Genomic DNA, 10524 nt, shown 5'->3' with positions numbered 1-10524 from the left:
TTGTTTATTTGCTCCGAACGTATACACACCCTGGATAACGTCAACCGGAGCATTCAAACGTGGCGCCTTTTCATTCCGAGTAAGTTTGTCCTACAACTGCGGGAGTAAGGAACGGGGAATACGGATAGATAGGAGAGGACGACATTGCCGGGCATCCGCGGGCGCCTTTATTTGCTCGCAATGAGCATCTAATCAGGACCGAACCCCGCGGCTATCTGCTTCAGCAAAATTTGCCCTGCTTTCCGCGAAGCGTCGTCCGAGGCACACCGCAATATTCTAAACGTGTTTAACGTCGGTAGCGTGGCCGAGCGGTCTAAGGCGCTGGTTTTAGGCACCAGTCTCTTCGGGGGCGTGGGTTCGAATCCCACCGCTGCCAGCAACTCTTTTTAGATTGCTCGAATCACGTTTTATTATGAATTGTAGCGCCATGCCAAACATTGAATAGAATTCTTGGATCTTACGTGCCAAAACCACTATTTGATTATGAGGAACTCCGAATTAATTTTGACCACCAGGGGATCATTAACGTACTCCCAGTGCGTGGGACACCGGCGTTCATGCATTTTGCCCCCATCGAAATGCTGCCGCCGCGGCCGTGATTCGACCCCGCGACTTCGAGCTTAGCAGCTCTACCCCATAGCCACAAAGCCACCAAGGCGGGTGCGAGACACTGACAAGGCTCCGGATTTTATTAAGGAATAATCAGCTGGTTCACGATTCTGTCGTTCTGTAGCTCATGTGTTAGGACCTGCTTCGCCTTACATATAGTTATGGACGGATTACGGGGGCCAGCAACCTTTACTCGCATGGTTTTATTTGTTTGAAACTAAATGTTGGTATTTATTGTGTAGCGGCCTTCTTCAGGAAAACGATCATTTGCGGAAACATTAACACTGCACGTGCTTTCATTTATGGGAGCATTCACGGAAATGCAGCTGTTTTCTTGGTTTCGAGCAGCTCGCCAGAAGCATACGGACGCCAGCGCTTAAATATTCTATGCATACAGAAGCAGGTGGGCAAGCTCGTCCAGATGCGGCATGACGCGAATAGCCGCAGCTGCAGCTGCTAGTGGTAAATATAGTTGTCAGGGTGTGCGGAGCTATAATACACCTCGTGCAAGTGGAGCTCAGCGTTATGGCTAGTAACTAATGCACAAAAAATTTTGTATCGGGGATTTGCCTTATCAGCAGTACGAATGATACGGACGAGTCACTGCCTCTCGGCTGCCCTATTTTTCGGAATGGAAAGAACCCCCCTTGGTCTTCGCTTGGTCATTACGCGCGGTAAAACGGCGTAGCGACAACACAAAAAAGTACTAAAATTTTGTTCTCTGCTTTAATGCATGACACAGCGTTTCCTTTAAAGATGTAACTAGAATTGCAAGGTATCTTGTCGGACACTTTCAAAATTATAATCTCAAAACTGGTGCAGTCCGGAGAATTCGTTTCAAGTGGATACGCCTTTCGAATTCACGGGCTATATTTTGCAGAATGAGATACGTGCCGTAATGTAAATAATACAGAAGTTATTTTGTATAAATGTACTAACTATGCAATTAGGTATATTGATTTCTCGCCGAATTATTGAACGCCTCGTAGAGTAACTTACATGAAGGGTTATAATTGCACTATCCGTCACAAGCAATTTTAACAAAAATTTGTTGCAGCTAAATACACAACACCCCATACCGTGCAGCGCAAACAAGACGAGCACGCGAGGAGGACGCATGAACACAATGACACGGCGGTAACTTCCAACCACCACGTTTATTTCCTGGAACGACATCGCACCTATACTCCCTGCGTCGCGCGTAGCACAACGCGTGTAAAAGAGTGAACATTTATTGAGCAACAAAAAGAACAAATGAGAACGCTGACATTTTTATACTTTAATCTGTTCATGCGAAGCGATTGTTATCAGACGAGCAAACGTGCCCTCATTCCTGCCAATAATAAAGGTACCCTCAATACAGGGATGAACGCTACTTATCGCGACACTATAGTTAGGACTCCTGAATCTCGCTACAGATATTCCTTTTCATCGCTGCCTGTATACGAAAATTCTTCTTTCCTGGTCCTCCCGATATAATGTGATAAAGGATTCGCTGACATTGTAATTGCCGATGTGATAAAGTACAGCTAGCGCGGAAAATTCTGCGCACTATCCCGATCCTGAAATCTATTATATTAATATATTAAACTGAGAAGGGAGTATTGTGGAAATCCACCTTGAGCTGACTTTCCCCTATCGTAACCCACCCTTATCTCCCTAATCCCCTTTGATCAACCTTAATCTACTTAAATACACCCTAATCCACTGTAATTCACCTTCATACTACACCACAGTGGTGTACGCGTGTAGGAAAAAAAATCTCGAAGATAGAGCAATGACGGGGTATCCCGCGGTTTAAGTGAAGCAGGCATTAAACACTCCCCATAGGTGAGCCGATTCCAAAAATTATGCAATGCCGGGCCGACCCGCGGCTTAAGTGAAGCAGGCGTTAAATACGTCAGCCCATTCCAAAAAATAGTGCATACCGGGCGGACCTGCGGCTTAAGTGAAGCAGGCCTTAAACACTACCCATTTGTGGGCCGATCCCAGAGATAATGTAATGCCGGGCGGACCCGCGGTGGAGGTGAACCACCAATATGTAGTTCTGGAGCATGTCATATGTTGAGTTATTCACAGTTTCCCGTCGCCACCACTGAACGTGCTTCGCGCTACCAATAGCTATAGATTTATTATGGGCCACCACAATTTATAGGTTTTTTTTTTTACTCCCATAGTTTTATTTGTTTGAAACTATAAAGGCCGGTTTTATTGTGTAGGAGGCTTCTTTAAAAAAGTGATCAGTTTGGAAGCATTGTAACAGCCCGGGCTTTCGTTTACGGGAAAAGTCACGGCAATGCAGATGTTGTCTGGGTTGCGAGCAGCTTGCAACTAGCATATAGAAGCCAGTGCTTAAATAGTCCAATAACCTGTGCCGATGACCATTTAACGCTGCAAAACGACCTTTACCGCATTAACAACTGGTGTAAAAAATGGCTTATGTCGCTGAATACAGAAAAATGCAAAATAATCTCCTTCACACGCAAGCAAAACATTTCCAACTACTGCTACACCATTAACAATTACCAACTGTCGCAGGCATCATCTTATAAGTACCTTGGTATTCATTTCACACCCAACCTCTCCTGGTCTTACCATATTACCACCATATGCGCAAGAGCTTCAAAATCTTTAGGATATTTACGTCGAAATTTACATAACTGTCCCACTCACGTTCGTCATCTAGCTTATCAGACCTCCGTTCGCCCACAGCTTGAATACGCCGCATCTATCTGGTCCCGCGGTTCAGAATAGGGCTGCCCGTTTCATTTCACGCAATTATGACAACCATAACAGCATAACGCAAATTAAGCTCAATCTTTCACTTGAACCCCTTAGTGCTCGTCGCGACATTGCCCTTTTATGCCTTTTTCACAAATACGCATACAGCAACGGACCATTCCCACTTCACCTTGATGCTCCTTCCATCACATCAAGTCGGTTGCATAATCACTTGAGTTTCACGCGATTATATAGGTCAACTCACACCTTCAACGCATCTGCTCTTCCTCGCGCCATACGTTTGTGGAATGCTCTTCCAGACAACATTGCATCCGAACCAGACCACGATAATTTCCGTCAACTCCTGCACTCTTTCTTTTCGCAATAAAAACTCGCCACTAGTATTTCCAGTTTTATTTTACTTCCGGTGCCATGTTCTGTATACTACCCATGTATTTACTTATTTGTTATTTTGACAGCTTTAAGACCAAAGACATGCGTCATTTTTTTGTACCACTGCACGTGTTTTTTTTTTTTTCAGTATCCCTCTTTGTGCCCGACTGCATTCCTTATATTGATAAATGTTTTTACTGTGCACGCCATTAATTCCTGCGTTTTTATCATGCCCTACCATTGCGCGTATTTTAAACCCTGCCAACTGTTCATGCGCCTACATTCCGCATATTTGTCACTCTATCTTTGGTTGTAATTTCTTTTCTTGTTACTGTCGTCATTGTAATCGGTATACTTTATAGTTCTTGTATCCAGTTTTGCCATATGTATAATGCCAGCCAATATTTTTTTTTTTCTTCATGTTATCCTTTTTCCCGCCCAACCTTGTACTTGCCGCCATACCACATTATCATCGATTCCTCTCCTTCATGTTAAACTGCAAATTTGAGCCGTACGTTGTACACCGACAAGTTACTTTGTACTTTTTTATTACCCCCCTTACTCAATGCCCTGTCAAGGGGCCTGTAAGGTATGTTCAATAAATAAATATGGAAGCCAGTGCTTAAATATTCGATGCATATTGTTTTACCATCACCTTCGTGATCGTCATCACATTCTTCTTGTTTTCTCGTTGTGTGCTCTTTGAGACAGAAACAGCGGAGAATTAAGAAGACAAAATTAGGGCTGGAAGGGCGAGCAGAAAAACCAAAGCAGAAATGTGAATAAAAAAGGGACAATGACACAAATGAGGTAAGAGAAAATGACGGAATATATAAAGAAAAGAAACAAAACAAACAGATTTAGAAGAAAGCAGATAGAAAGATGGACGAAACAAAACGAGAAAAGAGGAAAGAGTGAAACGCCACAAAATGCCCGTTCGTAGCGGTGGTATTGAGAGCGAAAATCACTCCATTATTCGAATATTGTCACGAGAGGAATCAAAGCCAGTCAGTCAGTTCTAAGCGAACGGCCGTTTACAGTTCGTTTTTGCAGCCGCTACCACGCACACTTCTTCTTCCTCGACTTCTAGCGTAACTAGTGCGTGCCATTACCCCTCCCTCCAAAAAAAAAAAATAAATAAATAAATAAAGTTGGGGAGATGTTAAATGCCACACGGAAAAAATAAAAGAAATGAGAAAGACAACGGACGTGACGACAGGGGCCGCATCTCAAAGTTTGTGGATGAGAGTCAGCGCGAATGGTAGGGCTTCATCCTGGTAACGTGAACAATGTCAGAGGAACGTGGTCTACGGGAGTGGTGCGAAGTGTCGGCTGGAATAACTTCGTAGTTGACAGGACTTAGACGACGCAATACTATGTAGGGTCCAAAGTATCGGCGCAATAATTTTTCTGACCGGCCTCGTTGACGTATAGGGGTCCAAACCCATACAAGATCTCCCGGGTTGTATGTGACGTCTCGATGGCATATGTTGTATCGACGAGCATCTTGACTTTGTCGGGATAGAATTCGTTGCCGTGCAAGGTGCCGCGCCGCTTCGGCACGCTGAACAAAGGCGTGTGTATCTGGTGCGGTAGGTTGAGACGAAGTTGGTAGGAGCATCACGTCGAGCATAGTGGTGACGTCGCGTCCGTAGACCAGACGAAAAGGAGGAAACCCGGTGGTTTCTTGTAGGGCAGTGTTGTACGCGAATGTCACATACGGGAGCAGTTCGTCCCAATTTTTATGATCCGTGGCAACATACATGGAAAGCATGTCCGCAATCGTTTTGTTGAGACGCTCAGTTAAACCGTTAGTCTGCGGGTGATACGCAGTTGCCGTACGGTGCGTTGTTCCGCTCAGCTGCAGAATATCTCGGACCAACTGGGCAGTGAAGGCCGTACCACGGTCTGTGATGACGACAGCGGGAGCACCATGTCGAAGGACGATATTTTTGATAAAGAAGTTAGCGACATCTGAAGCAGTAGCTCGCTGAACGGCTTGTGTTTCGCAGTATCGAGTGAGATAATCGGTGGCGACAACGATCCAGCGGTTATCAGCCGAAGACTTGGGAAATGGGCCGAGTAAATCCATCCCGACTTGTTCAAAAGGTGAGCAAGGAGGTCGGACAGGCTGAAGCAGACCGGCTGGTTTCAGTGGTGGAACTTTGCGGCGCTGGCAATCTCGACAACTTCTGACGTACTGCTTCACGGTTTTTGTGAGTTTTCGCCAATAGTACTTCTGCTTGATCCTCGCGAGAGTACGCGTGAAACCAAGATGCCCGGACGTTGGTTCGTCGTGGCATGCACGTAGAACGTCGTCGCGGAGAGTAGTGGGAACGAGCAGGAAAACGGTTGCCGTAGGGTGAAAGTTCCGCTTGTACAGGATGTCGCCACGTAGGCAGAAAGAGGACAAGTGACGCACGAACTGCCGTGGGGGTTGTGGGCGGCTTCCTTCAAGGTATTCAATCAAGGGCTGGAGCTCGGAATCTTGGCGTTGCTGTTGAGCAAGGTTTAAAGACGGGAGAGTACAAAGAAAACCAGAATCGTCGTCAGTATCTAGTGGTGCGGGTTCGACGGGGGCGCGGGAGAGACAGTCGGCGTCAGTGTGTTTCTGGCCAGACTTATAGACGATGGTCACATCAAATTCCTGCAACCGAAGGCTCCATCTTGCGAGACGGCCTGAAGGATCTTTGAGATTCGCCAGCCAGCAGAGAGAGTGGTGGTCGCTGACGACACGGAAGGGGCGTCCGTACAGGTATGGGCGGAACTTCTGGATAGCCCATATGACTGCCAGACATTCTTTTTCAGTTGCTGAGTAGTTTTTTTCAGCAGCAGACAAGGTTCGGCTGGCATACGCAATAACGCGCTCAACACCAGCTTGAAACTGTACGAGTGTCGCTTCGAGACCAACGTTACTAGCATCAGTATGCACTTCTGTGTCCGCCTCGGTGTCAAAGTGACCAAGGATCGGTGGTGTCTGTAGACGTCGCTGAAGGTCGTGGAAGGCGTCGGATTGTGCCGGGCCCCAAACGAATGTGACGTCGTTCTTGATGAGTCGTTGCAAAGGTTCGGCAATTTCACAAAAATTGGGTACAAAACGGCGGTAATACGCGCAAAGCCCTAAAAATCGGCGGACATCGTGTTTTGTCTTCGGTATCGGGAACAGAGCAACTGCCAGGGCTTTGTCAGGGTCAGGGCGCACACCGGTGCTGCTGACAATATGACCTAGAAATTTGAGCTCCTCGTAGCCAAAGTGACATTTTTCGGGCTTCAGGGAGAGGCCGGCGGTGCGGATAGCTTGAAGAACCGCCTCAAGCCGCTGGATGTGTTGTTCAAACGTGGTGGAAAAAACAACTACGTCGTCTAAGTAGACTAAACACGAGTTCCACTTGAGGTCAGATAAAACTGTGTCCATCATGCATTGAAATGTGGCCGGAGCGGAACACAATCCAAAAGGGAGGACCTTAAATTGATAGAGACCGTCGGGTGTTATAAACGCCGTTTTTTCCTGGTCCCGTTCGTCAACTTCAATTTGCCAGTACCCACTACGCAGATCCATTGAAGAAAAGTAACGGGCATGTCGCAGGCGATCCAAGGAGTCGTCAATTCGAGGAAGTGGGTAAACGTCTTTTTTCGTGACCTTGTTCAGTTTGCGATAACCGACACAGAATCTTAGTGAACCGTCTTTCTTTTTAACTAATACAACAGGTGAAGCCCAAGGACTTGTCGATGGTTGAATCACATCATCGTCGAGCATTTGTTTCACTTGACGACGAATAGCATCCTGTTCTCTTTGCGACACGCGATAAGCGTGTTGGCGAACAGGTTGGACGGTCGGTTCAGTGATGATTCTGTGTTTGATTAAAGGAGTCTGTTTGACCTTCGACGTGGTAGCGAAACAGTCGCTAAATGACGATAGCAGAGTAAGGAGCCTCTCCTTCTCGTTTTGGTCTAGCTGTGGGTTGACGTTGATGTGACTGGTCAAGTCCACATCGCTGGGTTCCGGAATCGAGATTGTCGTTACCGAAGCACAGGCGTTGGACTCGGCCACCGTTTCAAAGTAGGCCATGGTGGTATGTCTCGCAAAGTGCTTGTATTCGCCACTGAAGTTGGTAACTAGAATCGTGGTTTGCCTATGTTGGAGCTCTACGAGACCTCGTGCGACGCCAACTTCGCGATCCAGCAATATGGTGAGGTTACCTTCGGCGATGCCTATTCCTAGTTGTTCTTGGGGGCATTCAACGAGGACGAAGATGCTACTTCGAGGCGGTAACGTCACGCAGTCATCGACCACGCGTAAAGCCGCGCGGTGATGTTCATCCTCCACACTCGAATCCGACGAAACATAGTTAGAAAAAGTCACGAACAAGTCACGAAGGTTAATGATCGCCCCATATTCCTGGAGAAAATCCATGCCCAGTATAACTAGCCGAGAACACTTGGGCAGCACAAGGAAAGACGCTACGAAAGTCGAAGTAGAAATTTCAAGTCTGGCGGTGCATCGTCCAATGGGTGACACGAGGTGTCCTCCAGCCGTAATCAGATGTGGGCCGTCCCACGCTGTCAGCACCTTGCGTAGCCGAGTCGCCAGTGAGGCACTCATAACCGAGTAGTCAGCTCCCGTATCTACAAGTGCAGTTACCGGATAACCGTCGATTGAAGCAGTAATAGCAGCAGAAGTTCTTCTTGCAGTTTCGAATGAAGGCGTCAGCGGTACGTCGCGAGGGGATGGCGTCGGCGGAGGATATTTGACGGTTCGCATGACAGCGGCCTCACCCCCGGAGGTCGCCGTTTTCAGTTTCCCCGGCGCGGGCTTCCACCGTTGACTCCAGCGGAATCAAAGGCGGGTCGAGAACGGTTCGGTGACGCGTACCGACGAGGTGAAGGCGACCGTGACTGTCTTCGCTGTTGGGCAGGAGGAAGCCGGTTACTTTCTAAGTATTGCTCGATTTCGTGCGGGCGTTCGCCATAGCGCGGGCAACGGGCGTCCGGATGGTATCCCCGCAGACCGATCCGTCGGTACTGGCAATCGCGATACATGTGACCAGCCTCCCCGCAGTGATAGCACAACGGACTGTTGTCGGGGGCGCGCCATATTGTAGATTTGCGCGGACCAGGATGAAAGGGTGCTTGTGGATTCGTGCGGTGGATCGGACTTGGGGAGCGTCGAGAAATCCCAGCAGGCGGCTGCGAAAAACGGCCCGTCGACGGTGCGCAAGCCCGAAGAGCATCCGCGTACGAGAACGTGGGAGGTTCGGGTCGTGTTGGTGGCGAGGGATGAACCACTTTGCCGATTTCTTCCCGAATGACATCCGTAAGAACCGCGGCACTGGGAGGTGCCGGAGCCGATGCATAGGACTTCTGCAGTTCTTCTCGAACAATTTGTCGTATTAGCTCGGTAAGTGACTCCCTGTCATCATTTGCAGGTACGAGAGAACATGCAGCAGTCATGGTGGTCTGGCGTTCATACTGCGAGAGCCGCTGCCGAAGCATACGTTCCATGACTGTTGCCTCACGAACGAACTGAGAGACTGTTGTAGGAGGATTGCGCACGAGGCCCGCAAAAAGCTGTTCCTTTACGCCTCGCATTAACAGACGCACCTTCTTATCTTCTGGCATTAGTGGATCGGCCCGACGGAACAATCGCGTCATGTCTTCGACGAACATGGCGACGGTTTCGTTTGGCATTTGGAACCTCGAAGACAGTGCCTGTTCGGCTCTTTCCTTCCTTTCGGGAGTGCAGAAGGCTTCGCAAAGCAGTCGGTAAAACTCCTGCCAGCTGGTAAATGAGGCTTCGTGGTTCTCGTACCATACTCTCGCCGCGTCTAAAAGGGAAAAGTAGACGTTCTTCAACTTACGGCGATCGTCCCAGTCGTTAAAGGCGGCGACCCGGTCGAAATGGTCCAACCAGTCTTCAACGTCCTCAAAGGCGTCGCCATGGAACGGGTTAGGCGTGCGAGGCGCGTTGAGAATGCATGGTACGGGAGCGTTTGGGATCCCCTCGGTTTGGCTTGCGGTAGTTGATGACATCTTCCTCCCGGAGCTTGCCAGGGGACTGTATTGCGGTGGAAGACCTTGGAGGCGACGGCTGCTTCGATAGATTTCTGCCGTCCCCGAGGTACTGGCGCCAGTAGCTTCTGGTTCAGGACCCGTAGGCATACGATGGATGCGTACCCCGCACCTCCACCAGTTTGTCACGAGAGAAAAAGCCAGTCAGTCAGTTCTAAGCGAACGGCCGTTTACAGTTCGTTTTTGCAGCCGCTACCACGCACACTTCTTCTTCCTCGACTTCTAGCGTAACTAGTGCGTGCCAATATAATGCCCCCGTTCTTGCAACGCCTCCCAAATAGCAGGCATGTGTACTCTGCTTATGGCGCCATGCTATTTCGACCGAAATTTCTGCTGTCAAGCCAATGCCTTTGGTCAAGCCCGCTGTAATGAGAGCGGCGACGTCAAAATTACTGCGGCTTACTCGGGACCATCCATTTTAGATTCTATGGAAGCAAGGCAAGGTATCATCATGTCATGGATCGGAGTGCTCAGGCCTTGTGCTGTCAAGGAGGCGTTGATTCTTGGCGAATGTGGCTGGCATTTCGGTGTGCATTGTGTGTATTGTCGTTCACGAAGTAACACGTGTTGCACACTGTTTAACGGCGGCGCTAATTTATGCGTTTTTTTTTTTGGCTGCCTTTAAAAGCAATAAAGAAGTGGGCAGGGCGTGCAGCTGCAAAGGCAGTAGGTCGCGTATCGAGCACACATGATCGAAGGCCGATTGCACCATGCAGTTTCGTTAAACCTGTC

General features: G+C 48.5%; 1 non-coding gene across 1 annotated transcript; it reads left to right on the top strand.

The window, feature by feature from the left end:
- Nucleotides 1–294: 294 nt before the first annotated feature.
- Nucleotides 295–376, top strand: TRNAL-UAG (transfer RNA leucine (anticodon UAG)). The gene has a single exon. It is a non-coding gene; the product is annotated as a tRNA-Leu (tRNA).
- The last annotated feature ends 10148 nt before the right edge of the window (nucleotides 377–10524 follow it).

This window comes from Dermacentor andersoni, chromosome 4 (genome assembly GCF_023375885.2).
Source record: "Dermacentor andersoni chromosome 4, qqDerAnde1_hic_scaffold, whole genome shotgun sequence".
NCBI lineage: Eukaryota > Metazoa > Arthropoda > Arachnida > Ixodida > Ixodidae > Dermacentor > Dermacentor andersoni.
The sequence above is the reverse complement of the archived record's forward strand: the minus strand, read 5'-3'. Positions and strand labels throughout refer to the sequence as shown.